This window comes from Struthio camelus, chromosome 1 (genome assembly GCF_040807025.1).
Source record: "Struthio camelus isolate bStrCam1 chromosome 1, bStrCam1.hap1, whole genome shotgun sequence".
NCBI lineage: Eukaryota > Metazoa > Chordata > Aves > Struthioniformes > Struthionidae > Struthio > Struthio camelus.
The window spans coordinates 135,847,574-135,863,462 of NC_090942.1; the positions used below are offsets into that span (position 1 = coordinate 135,847,574).

Consider the following 15,889-nt stretch of genomic DNA (forward strand, 5'->3'; position numbering starts at 1 on the left):
GTGAATTCATACTTCTGACAGCCAGATATTAATACTCAGCTTATAGAACATTAAAACTGTGATATAAAATGCTGGAAATGTTAAGTCAGGGTTGATGCTCTCTCTTGTAATCACTTGGCTTTGTGTCTTGTCACATGCTTGGCATGAATTTTCAGATTAACTGTATTAGGATTTACAGTTTCATGTATTTCAGTACTTCATCTTTCGCCTCTAGCAAATGTGATGATCTCTTCCACCACAGAACTGCTCACCAGGGTAGCAGTCTCTTGTGACAATACTGAAAAGTGTACCAAAGACATGTACCTCAGGTGGAATAATATTTCAGATTGACTTTGAGGAATATTACACATGCTCACATCTGCTTCTGGCTACTCTCTGTTAGCGGAGGGGAGGAATTTAAGAAGACAGTTTCAAATTCAATTTATATATGTGTGTGTGTATATGTATTTTTTGTGTATATATATATATGTATATATATATGCACATATAAATTAAATGAAAAGTTTAAGAGTCTTGTTTGAGTGAGATTTGAAAGCTGGAGAATAAAAGTACACCAGCAACACTTTTAATGTTCAGATATTAGAAAGAGAAGTAAAAGTGTTCTATTTTATTTCTTTCAAATAAATGTCAGCTTTTTAAGAGCTAAGCCATTACATTAAAAAAAAAAAACCCAACCTAAACTAACCCAGATTCAACTTAACAAAAACTGTAAGTATCTTGAGAATAGAAATGAGAAGAGAAATCTGTTCTTGTCAGCAGAGTGACAGCAGCTTCTTTTTTGACTGTAGAGATGAGGAAACTAAAAACGTATTGTATTTTTTAACAAAGGAAGAAGCAAACCGAAACTCTTTTGACATAATTTTACTTTGCGATCTCTGGTTTTGCGGAATAGTTATAAGAAAATGAAAAGGACTAAGTATTCTTTGGAGGCTCAATTTCGTCTAATACATTGAAAAAATGCTTCGTACAGTCAAAGCTCAGTGAGTGTTAGCGTTGTTAGTGTTTGGTGTTTCTATTTTACAGTATGTTTGGTAGTGGCTAACATAATGGAGTCAAAATCAAAGTGATTCAGACAGTGCCTTGTGTAATGCTTAATACTGCTAACTGATCCTGGCAACCAGTGTTTGAGCCTCTCTTCTTCTATCATGAGCTGTTTAGCTGTTTTAACTAGCAATGCAGTATAGAAAAATCTCTTTTCTCCACTCCTCCAGGAAGGCCTAAAATCAAGGAAATTTAACAGAAAAGTTCTAGGCAGCAGGCATCTTGAAAATAAATCAGCAGGGAGAAGACAATAGATGGCAGACATCTGGGCATGTAAAACCCACATCTCTTGGGGGGCAGCCTGTGAGACATCATCTCCAAACCGCTGGACGAGAACCCATGACGGGTGCCCCCGAGAAGCTAGGTCCAGCCCAGGGGCAGTGCAATGTATCAGGCCAAAGGAATGGGCAGCCCCCATTCACCGTGGTTTGGCCAGATCACCTCTGCAATGATTTGCTTCCCAGCGCTAGTCCCATAAGGTCTGCCTCCGTGTTTTGGCTTCTGCTCTGCTAGGCTTTCAATGTGGTTACGTCCCCATGCACAGGCAGAGTCTGTGACTGCTCTGTGCATCCTCGTGCATCGTGCCCAGCGCAGAGACAAACTGGGGGCTCCTTCTTCTACTTCAGGCACCTGATGCTTAGGTATCCAGCTCAGAGGTTGGTAAAAAGCTTATTGAACTTGCATAACTCTGTGTCAGCAAGTCTCTGCCCATTTTTCCTGACTCGCAAATAGAATATTTCATTTGCGAACACTGGGAAAGGCTCCCTCAGTAACTGACATATTTGACAGTCACACTATACCTCAAAGAGCTGTACTGGCTTGTTAGCAGCAGTCGGGATTTTTGCAAAGTTGTATTTTTAGCATAGAGACTAAAAAGAATGACTTGACATGTAGTACTCTGATCACAACCTTACTCTGAGCATGATAGGCTGCTTAATTTATGACCTCTTCTGGAAAAAATCAGTATAGAATACTTAACAACGTCAAAACTTCTCTACAAGGAATACACAGAACCCCCCAAAATGCTGAGTGAGCATTTATTAATAGTAGCTCCGCGTTTTTGATTCCACAGTATGATCGATGCTCTAATTTTCGCTCCAGTTTTTATTTCAAGGATTTTTAGGTGCTATCATTAAAGTCAAAGATATAGGGCTGTAGTGAAAATACACTAGCAGACTGGTTTAATAACTAAATATTATCCATTATATTTGGATCAAAGAAAGAATTTTCTGTTCTGGAACATTCATTATGTGAAATCATTTCTAGAGGACAATGACAGTATATTTAAATCTATCTGTTTGATGAGTGTCCATGTGTCTCCTTTTTGACTCATTTAGGCATGTGGCCAGTGATGAGTATTTCTAAAGGAAAAGATAGAAATGTGTATTTTAAAAATCAAACAAAATATATCGAAGTCAGTGAATCAGTAAAAGTTTTATTCCACCTTCTCTTAATTGTCTCTTTCCTACTTTCCTCTTTTCTTCTTATTTCTCCTACACCTCTACGTGCCTATTTACCCTACACGGTATCATCTACCCCTTCTAACTAATTATTACAATGAAGAGGGGGAAACTGAAGCAAGTAGAACGTGAGCTTGCTGTTATCCTCATTTGTTGGCTTGCACGATATTCTGTACAAGTATCTTCTCAATTTTTCTTTCTTCTTTTTTAGAAGCATTTTCTAGTGTAGGAAAAGTAGATGTGCTAGATACCCTGTGTTCCATATAAGGTGGGAATTGACTCTACGTAATAAACGTCTTGCCTTTTTTAGCCTTTTCTAGACTGACGCTCGTGGCTCTGTAGCAGCTTGAGCGAACTCAGCTAATACCACTGTAAATGCTTGTCTAGACACTTCATGGATGGTTGTGGTTTATATTCAGACTCCTCCTAGGATAAGCTGTGAACATCTATGTCCTGGAACAAATGTTTCAGGTTATCATTTGTATAGTGGTAGCTAATTTTAATTGTCATTACTTTGCCTTGTCGCAGAAGTGCTAACTCTGTTCTCTGTGTGCTGTAGAGTCAAAAGGTGATGCCATGGTGAGAGAGACCTCCCTTTTCCACGTGCTGTCCCATGATGCAGTAGCTCGTCAGGCCTTTGGAGTGATTCAACATCATAGGTAAGAATACATATTTGATATTTTAAAAAAATATAAATTTCAATTGATCAAAAAAGGCTAACATGAAATAAATCTACTGAACATTCAAAGGCTGTAGCAAAAAATGTCTTGAATGAAACATTTTTTCTAAATGGAGCTGCCTAGTGTTGCTAAAGAATGTTGTAACATTTCCTCTTCTCTTACAACATGCATATTTGTCAGTACTCCTTCCTACTGTAAAATGAGGTAGGTAAATGCTATTTCTCTGTACCATATTGCCTTAAATTTGGGGCACTAGCACAAAAGCAAAAAATAAATTCCAGAAACACTTATTTGGCAATTTCATTTCCCTTATCTAGTAGGTTTCTCGTCTCTCTCTCTCTCTCTCTCTCGCTCTCTTTTTTTTTTTTAAACTTTAAAAAGGTATACTCACCTCAGTCTTTTTATCTGTTTTTTCTTTAATCCTAGGCACATAACTAACTGTTGAATAGAAGTATATCAACACAGTTGAATGCTTTCTGTGGAATTATCCATCAGGTTTTATGCTACATTGGGGGATTAACTTATATTGCGCATTTTTTCATATATATGAGTTTGTCTACAGGACAAAAAACATCACAGAATTTTTTATTTTAATTCAATGAATGATGGTAAGGATTTTTTCTTTCCTTTTGCAAAGGATACGAAACAATAAAAATCCACAGAAGAGAAAAACCTGTCAATACAAAGAGTATAGAGTCTTTCTAAAAACTAGGTAGCATTGCTTTGTATCTAAATAAATGTTCTATGAATCTTCGATGTGACACAACTAATAATGGATGTGGTGGGAGGGGGGCAGAAAGCCATGGAGGGCAGCATTTTACAAATCGCTCAGCTGTCTGGTAACTTTCCTAATTTCTATCATAAAGATGATGGAGGAAAAAAATTCCTTTAGGTTTTTTATTTTTATTTATATTCTTTCTGACTACATTTTCATGTATAAAACCCACAGGTTAACTTAAAAAAAATAGCCAAACAAAACCCACATTGTAATGGAGCAGCGGTGCAGGTTACATATGTGTAGGTAATGCAGAGCATTTTCCTTTCAGCAGCATCCCTTCTATGATCCTTTTGTAGCCTTCTCAGCTTCTCTCAATCTTCCTCCTACCAGATATTTCTCCCTGCTTATGCCTCTGATATTTTATGGGGGTTATCTCAAGCTGTAGATTGCCGAGACCTTATTTTCAAATCCTGTCAACTCTAAAAAGATCTAGGTTGTCTGGGTTGCGGATTATGTGTGTGAAAAGATAGCACTTACACAACAAACCTGTCGGCTCCCAGATAACTAGAGGATACAAACAACTTCTTACATTTACCCCATTCTTATGTCTTAACGTGCGTCTGGTGTGTTGTTTACCTCTCATGGTGGGTGTGTAACATACATTACTAACATTTCCACTTAACTATAGTCTTAATGTATATTTTGTAAAGACCATGGCTTTTTAATCTATTGGTTTCTGCTCTTACAGTACTGCCAGATTCCATGAACATACCCCTGATTTATACCGCACTAAGGGAGACTATAGCAAGCAACGCAGGGTCTCTGTATGGATCTAGGGAAGTGATTAAGTTACTCTGGTAAAAAGTTTCTCCTGTGTAGCTGGGCGCTGGTTAATGTGTGCCCACTGTGATTATAAACTCAGAGTGTGATCATTTAACCACTTTCCCCGGCAACTGAGGCTGCAAGCGGCTTCAGTTCATGCACTGGACTTTGCAATTAGGCCAGAGGGAGCTCTTTTCAATTTGCAAAACTGAATCCAATTCAGCAGTGCAGAGGGCTATAGTGTATGTTCTGACGATGAAACCTGGTCGTTGTGGGTCATTCTGGGAAGTGAAATGGTGCTGTGTTGTTAACGATCGAATCACTCAGAACGGGGAGATTCTGCTATATGAAATGGGGGATACCAGAGACAAACACTATGTGCTATTACGAACTGTCAGCGGTCGTCTCTGACCTCTAGTAGTGCAGAGCTGGGCTAGGCTGAGCAGAGCCAAAGCCCCTATGAGGCTTTGGGGGTGCATGGGTGGGAAGCACCACCCGGGCCATCCCAGTGCATCGTGGCTGGAGCAGCTGGAGCCAAGCTGGCTCTCTGGAGCCAGGCTGGGTCTCCCCTCCCAAATTCCTCTGCTGGGGGAGCGCTTCCGAGCTCGGGCACGATGCCACAGGGATGTGCAGAGACAGCCTGGGTCTGACACTGTGCCCTAGCGAATAAGCCACAGCGATCGCAGCATGCAGGGCCTGGCATGTGCAGTCAGAGGGGCTAAACAGGAGCTGGGACTGAGCAGCATTGCTTGGTGCCAGGGCTATCCCGGGCTGAAGCTGTGCAGGGATTTTTGGATGCCTCTGCTCTATGCTCCTTGGTGCTCCTGGGCCTGGGAGGACAGTGCAGACACCAGCACAATATCAGCTAACCCCTGGCATGTCTTATTGGCTGGACCAAGTGCCAGCTCTGCTCAGTGCAAGCTCTGGACAGCCTTTGCAAACAGCATAGCCTTGTTGGTGCAGCGCTGTTTCTGAATGAGCAAGCCCACCGGAACTGTGCCACTCCAGCATGGCACCAGCTCGGGTGTCTCCCCACTCCTGACAGAGTAACTGCAGATTGAGAAATCCACCCTGCCATAATTGTCAGCTTCAAAATCTGAAGAATGCTAATATAAAAGCTACTGCTGTCAAGGCCAAGAGGCCTCTGAGTTATTGTGCCCACAGTTAGCTAGGAGAGGGAGATGGAGTGTGTTTTTAAGGTATATTCAGATGTATTTGGCAAACTGGGATTTAGGTTCTGTAGATGAAGATGAGGAAACCATGGACAAGTTAGAATGAAATACACTGGTACTTTGAGGAGGACCAGTACAGGAATGAGCTGAGGATAGTTCCTAACTAGTAAAGGATTCTGATTTATGGGCTTTGACATAGCAAAAGGCCTGTGTAATATCTAAGCATCTGTTTCAAATATGATTTTTTAGCTTGAGATTTGTTATTGGGAAGCAAAAAAAAACATGTCAGTTAACCCAACCCCCCAAAAAAGCCTTTGAAACAGTTGAACGTGGCCAGTTTAAACCAGCTTAGGTAGCAAAATTTATGTCCTCCAGCTTTTGCCATGTGTTGCATAATACATTACATATAACTCTGCCTAAATTAATTAAAAAACAATAGAAAACATGCAGATTGTCACAACGGAGGAACGTGTTTTTTCCTTATTAGTATATGATGGGGGCCGTAACTTTGCATCTTGACTGAACATTATTAAATCAAGTAGAGAGTAAGCAGAGTTAAAAACTAAGTCAAAGCTTTAATTAAATCCACAGCAGTTTGTGTTTTTCAAAGTATTGGGGAAGAGGCAGTGTATGATGTATTCCCTTGGCTGAAGAATTTTCAAGTTCCAGCTGGACAGCACTTTAATTAAGTTCTTTTTTTCCCTTTTCTCAGCTGAGGTCCCACTTCACAGCAATTTTGAATCAATCTTAAAAGTAATGTTTTGGAAAAGATAGCTTCCTCACTGTGTGACTGTTAAATGGGTTTTCAGGAGGTTGCAAGCCTGCAAACTTGCACCTCTAGCTAGCGTGGTTTACTAGGGCTGCAGCCTCCCTTTCCAGCCTGTTCCTGGGGACAGCCGGCATGAAGACTGTGAATTTGGGAAGCGTGTCCCATGTGAAGACTAGTGCACAATGCATGCATTTATGAAGCTACTTCTGTCTGTGCTGTTTGCCAGCTCTAGTGTGTTACTGGGGATCTGCTCAATAAAACGGTAACACTTGCAGAGCAAGCCGTTTGTCTCTGGATAGCTGACAAACTGAGAGAAGCAGTATCATTAGTGAACAAGAGCCCAGAGTCCCCTCCTTGTCATCCTCTCACACCAAACTAATAGTTAACAGTCAAAAAGACAGCAACTGGTTTGGACATTAAAGCTGAAAGAATTTGTAGAGCTCCCTGAGAGCCCAGTTCAAGGTTTTCCTCGGTTCTGACTTCACGGGTGTGAGTTAATCTTCACAGGCGCTTTGCAGGGAGAGACCTATTGCTAGTGACAGTCAAAGCCACAGCTTCTTTCCAAATCAGACCAAGGCAAAGGCCTTTTACAGAGCATTTCAGTGGGTAAAATATGTCTAGTGTTATGTGTGTAGTAACAATAAATTCTTTTCCATCAGTTTGGATTTTGAGAGAATGGTACTGGTCAAATAGCCTTTGTAAGTTTATCATTTGGGAAGTCTCTACTGCAAAAATAGATGCAATGCATGGGTATTAAAACCATGTTTTAAATTTATGACTTCTTCTTTAGCGGAAAATGGCAGAATTAAGACATACAGGGTGTCAATTAGCAGATTAATAACGTCTAAAGCAGCAATGTGTCTGGGAGTTTGACACATCAAAGAAGCCATGCCACAGCACATCACGTGCAACGTGAGGGAGCATGATGTTTCTATTATTAAATTAAGTTTGAAACACAAAGATTTCTTTCTCTGGATTTTGGTTTAGTGAGTTTCGCTTTTCTTCTCTTGTTGGCATTGTATATAGGAGAGCTTGGATCTCAATGGGTTTTGTGAAAGCTTCTGTTAAGCCTTAAAATGCTCTAATACAGTTTTTTGAGACTTCAGAGGCAATACTACTGCCATTTTTTTTTCTTTTTGTTAGTGTTATTTGTAGTGTTACCTCTAGGACACAAGAATAAGAGGAAGCCTGGAGTGGTGGTATAGTTGTTGAGTTCTCTGTCCTCCTTGTTGAGACAGAGTATGGCAATGCTGCAGTGCAGAGACACCCGAGCTGGCGTTAAACTAATTACTTGGAGTACAGGAAACACGCTGGCTACAGCAGAGTGGAGTCCAGTAGATTCCGATTTTCCTTGCCAAAAAGCTTAGCAGCCTGGGCACCAATGAACCAATAACAATAAACAGCAATATCCAGCAGGATAGGATTTTATGGGGAAGTTTGTTTTTCTGAGATTTTTCATGTCCCCCACACTGCTACCTCTCCTGCTTCCACAGTCTTTTATCTCTCTTTACTAGGTTCAAAGGAAACAATAAAACAAACAAGGATAACAGGATGCAGGAGCTGTGGGCGACACATCATCCAAGAGTAGATGTCTGACTGCAACTATTTCTCACATGAAGGGTCACATGCAACAATTCCTGTGTTAAGCAGAGCCAAGTCCTCACACAGAAAACAGTCAGGAATAGAGTTTAATAAGAAGATAGGACAGACTGCAGTGATCAGGCACAGGGTTCAGCCAGGCAGGTGAACTAAGCAGCTGCTTGGGTACACTCAGCTGATCCCTTTTATTGCCCCTCCTCTCCTTTTTCCTATGCTCGTTCTTGCCCCATCCTCCTTGATTTCTCCCTTTCTCCACCCTTGTCTTCTCTCAAATAAACAACCCACCCCTAATAACTTTTTCCCCCCTGGTCCCACTTTCGCTGTGCGTCTATGCAAATTTGGTGTTTCTCGTAGGGTTACCTACACAATCTTTCACATTATTGTTACTGGGCCCTGCCGGCCTTGCAGGGTTTCACTGCTGAAGAGGTCCCCAATTCTCCCATCAATTATCTGCGACGTTTGGCTGTCTTCACATCACCCCTCCTTAATCACCTGTGAAATCCAGCCATTCCTCATGGTGCTATCCACAATGCTTGTTAGCTTCTCACTCTGTTATCTACCATGCCCAGCAATTTCTCCTGTCATGCCCAGCAGTTCCTCAGGGTTGGTTCAGTTAACTAGACCTCACGCCAGGACCCGGTCATCTGCCAGCATACCTTAACTGACTGGAAGGGAGGACAGGACAGCCGCAAAAATGTTGGTATTCAGATAGCCATTGAGAAAATGATGTGGGAAAGATGAGAAGACAGGAAAATTTATGGACCCTTGTTGAACAGGAGGAAGTGGCAGGTTGATCCACAGACAGAAAGGATGATTTGTGGAAACATGCAAACAAGGCTGGTGAAGAGATCAGCTACTAGAGGAGAAACAGGACTGTGGAGCACATCAACTCCTTTGAAGAGCAATTAGAAAAGGCAGAATCAGAAAAGGGGGTGGTGGGAAAGAAAAGAAGCATTAGCCTGGCAAAAGGAGCAAAGACAACTCCTACAGTCACTAATGGCCACCTGAGTGACAAGACCATATCAAAATGATCATGACAGAAAGTATGGTAATCTGGAGACAAAAGGCAGGACAGGGAGATAGGATTAGATACTTATACCAAAAACCAGGCAGAAACAGATTCTAAAAGAGAGGACTTCTTGACCAACCTGCCACCCAGGTATGTCTGCAGAAGAGGATGAACTTGCTCAGTATCTCACTAACATTTCAAAAAAGAACAAGTATCAGCACGCTTATGAAATTTGTGGAGAGGAGGACTGTGTGTCATAAGAGCCAGAGGACCTCAAGGAACAGGGTTGTTGAAACCTGATGCTAAAGGTCCAGGCCATTCGCCTTTAGGGACGAATACTGAAAGTGTTTGCTTTAAGCTTAGGAGCTCATTGTCTGGAAATAATAAAAGAGGGGAAAGGCAGGTGTGGAATAATGGTTAACAGGTTGATTATAAACTACAAATATCATGCAGCCGTGAAAATGACTAGTAACATTCTGTGGATGTATTGAATGGAGTATTTCCAGAAAAGATAACGCAGTGTTAATGATATTACTAGCAGTGGTTTTAGAATACCTCGTGTTTTTCTCATCACCTGATTTTAAGAAAAATGGACTGAAATGCAAGGAGCTACAGTCAAATGGATTGTCCTTTCCCTATAGGTCTGGTAGCAGTGATCTGGAGAATGACAGACTCTCTATGAGAAATCGGAAAAAACCATGACTCCCTTAATCCAGCCAGAGAGGCAGTGCAGGACATGCTTGCTGCCCAAACAAACCAGAGTAATAAGGAGAAAATGTAGACATAAGGACAGAGACATTTGGCACAGATATGTTTGCATTGGATGAGCAGGATGTTTCTAACCAAGAGAGAAGAGAGCATCTGAAAAGTATTCCCAAAGGTATTTTTGGACAACGTAAACCCCAACAACAACTAACGAGGCAGCTTGATGGGGTGTAAGGAAATGTGGATGCAAGTAATAGTAGGTAACTGGATACCAGGCAGTTTCCTCAAGGTCTGCATGTCCGTGTTCAACTGGTCTTGTGATTTGCCTCTGGTTTGGTCCCTAACCCTGGTGCCAAAACACAGCATCAAAATTCAACAAAAAATCCTTTGTGAAGTGATTACCTTTCTCTCTTTAAAAATACATAGCAAATATGAAGCAAAAAATAAAATGCATAGTTTCATTCCAAACTGCTTTTTATTTTTTGTCGTTTCAGAAAATTTGTGTTTTTTTTATTTTGAGGGACTGAAGCGTATAGAATGGGACAAAACTTTTCCTGTAAGTTTGATGTTTCAATCCTTTTTTTTTTTTTTGCTGTTTTCAAATAAAGAACGAACTTTTGAAAACTGCAAGAAGAAAAAGTAAGAGAGAACAGCTTTATCTTTTCTCCCACTGCCACTTCCTTTATCTCCTCTAAATATCACCAGCAGAAAACCTAATAGCCTGCTGCACTTTGCCTGAGGTACTGGACACTTAGCCATAAATTTTAATTCCTACAGAGTGGAGACTTGACCAGAGTTTTCTATAGATAAATATGTCTTAAGCATCCAGCCATTTTGATTTTCTCATGATCTTGTTTTTTAAAGAAATTGCATCCAATATCAGAGAAATATTTTTAGTGAACTATATTGTTTTAGATGGCAGAAGGACAATGAATAGTTTAAATAACTAAAAAAAAAAAAAAAGCCACTTCTGACAAAAAGTGATTTGCAGTCTAGCATATAATATCTAGAAGTTAAAATTGAAAACTTAGACCTGAGTGAAATGGAGGATATTTGTACTTAGTTCTAGCCCAGTTTCAGAAGTAAGGACTCTTCCTCACTGAAAGAGTCCTGAAAAACAGAAAATATATTAAAAAAACTTCAATAGTATTTTAAAAATTCCTGAACACATCTGAGTTTTTCATTTTGTTTTATCAGAAAAAAAATGAGGTATGAGACGAATAAAAAAAGGGAAATGGGGAAATTTAAAACTAATATGTCAGTTTGATTAAAAATTTGAAAATAAGATTTAGAACTTTGGCATTTAAAAGTCCATTTCCTTCTGGAATTCTTCACAGAAGGAAGTTTTGAATGTGGGTATAAAATGTGGATAAAATATGATATTAATTTGCACTGAAGTAGCAAATATTCAAGTGTAGTTCCAGGTCATTAATCTATCTTCCGGCTAAGGGAACTGCAGTAATAGCTTATGGGATTTACAGGGCAAGCATCAATTTAGCGGTTCACCCTAAATTTGGGGAAGATAGGAAAAGGCGAGATACTAGAGGATATATTATATCTTCGTATATTAAAATCAGTGGCAAAACTTTCTTGGACTAAAATGGCCTCTGGATACTTTCTAACTCGTGAACTTCCATCTCGAACTTCTAACTGCTGAACCTTAATTTCCTATCTGCAGAATGGAAGGAACCATATTTACCTGCAACTGTTAAAACTTACTCTTCCGCTCATTGCTCTGTCTTGAACAGGAAAATCAACTGAGTTAATGTAAAGTTTTACCTGTGTTTTTGGAGCAGGGTGGGGTGGAGCTTGTTTCAAATGTGACCTAAGTCTAGAAAAGGAAGAGCACTTGCAGTGAAGTAACAGAAGATAGGTGTAACACAATTTCACTTGCAGTATTTTCTATGAAGCACTCTTTTCATTGGAGTCCTGCCCATGATTTGGGACTAATCACTATGTTTTTTAAACTGTAGTGATTCCTTCTGTTTTAAAGCAAGCAGAGAACCTCTTTTTTGTTTCTGCTGTTATGGGATACCTTTGTAAATGGTAAGAGGAGGGCATTATGCAGTTTACAGCTCATTCATGAGAAGATACAGAACAAGAACTGGGAACTAATGTCATGACTTAATAGCTGAAATATTATCTTCACACGGGAAACTCATGCTAGTACAGCACCTATAAATCAGCGTTGATGCTGTGCATCATCAGATATGCAACCTTTTTTAAGCTGATAATTCCCATAATTTGGGTACTGACCTTGTCCTATGTTGTACAGACTTGTAATCTGTGTTTCTTGAATGATCCCCACAGGTGGGACATTTCTAATGTGAAGTCACGCTGTGAGACACCTCTGAGTATGTCTGGAAGATGGGATTATAAATATTCATTGCTTTTGCAACCTTGGGCTATGAATGTTTCAGATTTTATAAGCTAAGCAGAACTGGGCCTAGTCAGAAAGAAAAAAAATTTGAAAATGTAGGTGATGAATAAAGTAGAACGGATAAGAAAATGGGAGTTTTTCTGCTAGGTTGGTTTTGAACTAGTGTGCCAATTTGATTAGAAGTACAGAAGCACCACACAAAATCCGTTCACTTGTGCCAAAACCAAGTGAAGCTGGATTTCCCCTCTCTTGGAAGTAAGAGAGGGGAAACAACTGTTCTGCAGTCCAGTTTCATCTCTGAAGAACAAAACACCTTGCACTATAAATTTAGTCATCTTGTGACTTACCTCACGAGTCTGAGAAACAAGTGTGGATGCTGTCACGCTCCACCAGGCTGCCCTGTCCCTTCTCACGGTGGGACCTGACCTCTGGCCAGGGAAAACTCAGGTAGGAGAGCTGGCCAAATCCTAGGCCTAAAGAATAATATGCCTCGACTTGTGTGCAATGCCACAAGCAGTTCCTTTCTACTGCACGTCTGACAAGTAAAGGATGAAGGTCAGTGGGAGCTCATTTCGTCCCTTTCTTACTTAATTTGTTGCAGTGCAGAAGAAGGACTCAGTAGCACTTGGCCTCTGCCCCTCTACTGCCAGTAGTCAGCAGTGAAGTGCATGAAAGCCCAGTCCTCAAGCCTTCTTCCTGTGATCAGCTAGAAATGCTTTTTATTTTTCCCCCCCTTTTTCTTAAAGAGCAGCTTTGCAGTTTGAGTGATCTCGACAGAAAGTGTAAGCTTATGTGCTTTCCTCTGACTGCTTCCAGACTCCTCGGGTTTATGTGGCCGAAGTTCAGCACACACATATAGGCATGCTGTGCTACAGCAGGGTTCAGAGCATCACCCTGTCGGTGTTTGGAAGTCATAACCTCAAGTGAATCAGAGCATAGTAGTTTTCCCACTGGTTTGAGGCTGAAACAGTGTCTCTCATGTCACAAGTGAATCCCCAAATCTCTACACCACTGCCTGTTCTGGGCTCTTCCTGCTCGTCCTCCTTCTTCTTCCTTTCTTTCTTTCCCTCCCTTCTCCCCCCTCCTTTTTTTTAAACTTTGAAAGACTCTAATGATGAAATATTATAGCATTTTCACAAAATGAAATCAGTATTTTCCAGGTAGCCCTGAACTTCATCCTGAAAATGCAAAAAAATCCCCCAGAGCTCAACTACCTCAAAGTTTCTCCTTGGTTTTGATTTATTAAGCAATATGAATTCAGTGGACAAATCGAGGTCAATTGTGTCTGAGAGTGATTGGCAGGAAGGGAAACCCAGGATCTTTGATGGTGGAACAAGAAATAAAATTGAGCTTAAAATGTAGATCTACCTCTATGCAAACTGTTATCAATGTCTTTTTTCTCTGTACATGTAGCGTTAGTTTTGTGTTGCTGGGGAAAAATAAGAGGGAAGCTTTGAAATCAAGCATAAGCATGTGGTAATCCCTGATGATCTATTTTGTTGTAAGATTATGGAATCATATAAATCACTGTATATTTCTTAATGACTAGAGCATAAGAGTGCCTAGATGCATACAGCTGGGACAGCTGAGGCAGAAGCTGAGGCCGAGGCTTCTCCCTCTGTCTTTCTCTTGCTATTTTTTTTTTTGAGAAATAGGATTTTACTAAAATCACCTGGAATTCATCCCACTGTCATCTGAACTTCGGGTCCTATCATACTGTAATGCTACAAGGACTTTAAAACTCACAAGTGCACCCTTCCTAGGATGAGCTCCTTAGGGTCGTCACTGTGAGACACCAGGCAGAGTGTATCTAAAGGTGTGGCGCATATGAACTTCTTATTTCTGCTCCTACACCAGTTTTCTACTTTTTTCCGGTGCGCCAATTGAGCTGTTTATGAAGCTGCACTAGAAACCAAACCAGTGAAATGCTGCAAATTTGAAAAAAGATCCTTTTCAGGATTTTTATTATTATTAACCTAAAGGAGAAGGGAAAAGAGAAATGTTTTAAACTAGCTTCGCTCCTGGAGAGACGATAACCCTAGACTACATCCTTTTTAAAGCAATAGGCCCAAAGTGCAATATGTCTATAAGACATTTTTCTGATGTCTGTGCCTCTTTAAAGTGGCTCAGAATAGCTTCTGCCAAGAAAATATATTGTATACTCAAACAGCAGCATGCAGCATGTAGAGAAAATGGTTAAAATTCTACAAAAAATTCTCCCACCCCCCCTCCACTTCTGGATCTGGCCCGTAGCTTGTCCTCCACCTAAACTTGTGTGATGACTCACATGCATTTACATTCTCCATGCATCTCATGGCATCTGCTGCTACACATTTGTTGCAGGATCTTGTCTTTGAACAGCTGGTGACAACCCACTCCCTCTTTCCTTCGGCACAGACTTTTCAATTGTTTCTTGTTATTTTGATGAGAGACCCACTGTTGGAAAAACCAGCTTATTACCCTGATTAGAACTAACCATTTAAGCATTTGCCAATTAACAACGTATTTGTTATTTTCCTAAGGACCAAGGAAATACCTCCCTTTCTCTTCTTTCAATTTCTTCAGATGTGACTCCATCGAGACAGCACAAAATTGAGCAATTTTAATAAAAAGAATGGTATTACTAATTCCATTGTTCTTCCCATTGTCTATGGTGTTTTTTCATTTACTTTTTCCAAGCTAATCTTAATTAGCTCTATGTTGCAATAAGCATGCTGTCTTCTTAAGCATACAGAAAATATGCCAAGAATAATGGATGTTATAGAAATGACCTTAAGAAAGCACACTAGAAAACTCTACACCCACATTAGAAACAATGATGAAAAAACATTTAGCTTTAGTTATTTGGGACCAATACTACTAACGGGCATTAAGAAAAATAATCTGACACACATGTTTTTTCAGCAAAATAAGGGACTGTCTGGTTTATACTAGTCAAGTGTGTTAAACTGGAAACAGAAATCGTGTTTCAGGGATCTGATCTCGACTCTCTCTATCAAATCACAGACAGACTACAATACTACTGTATTTTGGGAGGAAATATGTACTTAAAAATTGAACTTAATGTGTAGTTACTGTTCTTTCTTTGTATCCTCTCATTCAACTTGTCTAGATTTCCTTGCCAGGTACCAGCTTTACTACATAAATATTTCAAGGAAGTAGGAAACTTTCAAGTGAGACTAGCTTGTTTCCATTTTTGAGAAGACAATTAATTTTTATCTCAGACAACTCCAGTAGTAGTTACTTGAGAAACTGTATATAATCCTATCAGACCAAATGGTAGTACAGGCAAAGCCTCTTTTACTTTAAAATATTTGAAGTGCTTATGACTGATTTGATGGCTATACCATTCTGTAGGAATTTTCCAAAGGGTTGTTTTTTTCTCCTTTTACATAATTCAAGTTGAAATTACGATTTGTATTATTTACACTGCACTGCTCTGTTTATTCCCATGCGTAATAACTGTTTGTGTCTTCGGCTATGCTTTCCCTTAAAATATAGATATACTTATGATGCATGGCTATTTAGGTGTTC

The 15,889-nt window shown here is 40.0% G+C and overlaps 1 long non-coding RNA gene across 17 annotated transcripts in view; it reads left to right on the forward strand.

Annotated features, from left to right (window-relative positions):
- The window catches only part of LOC104137987 (uncharacterized), a 235,779-nt gene that overhangs the window by 180,881 nt on the left and 39,009 nt on the right, over nucleotides 1-15,889 (forward strand). For 12 of the 17 annotated variants that reach the window (XR_011136088.1, XR_011136096.1, XR_011136079.1 and 9 more), the window contains one exon: nucleotides 3,030-3,160. This is a non-coding gene — a long non-coding RNA (uncharacterized lncRNA). The remainder of the gene's footprint in view (nucleotides 1-3,029; nucleotides 3,161-15,889) is intronic. The other 5 variants (XR_011136084.1, XR_011136085.1, XR_011136086.1 and 2 more) reach the window with 3 other exon arrangements.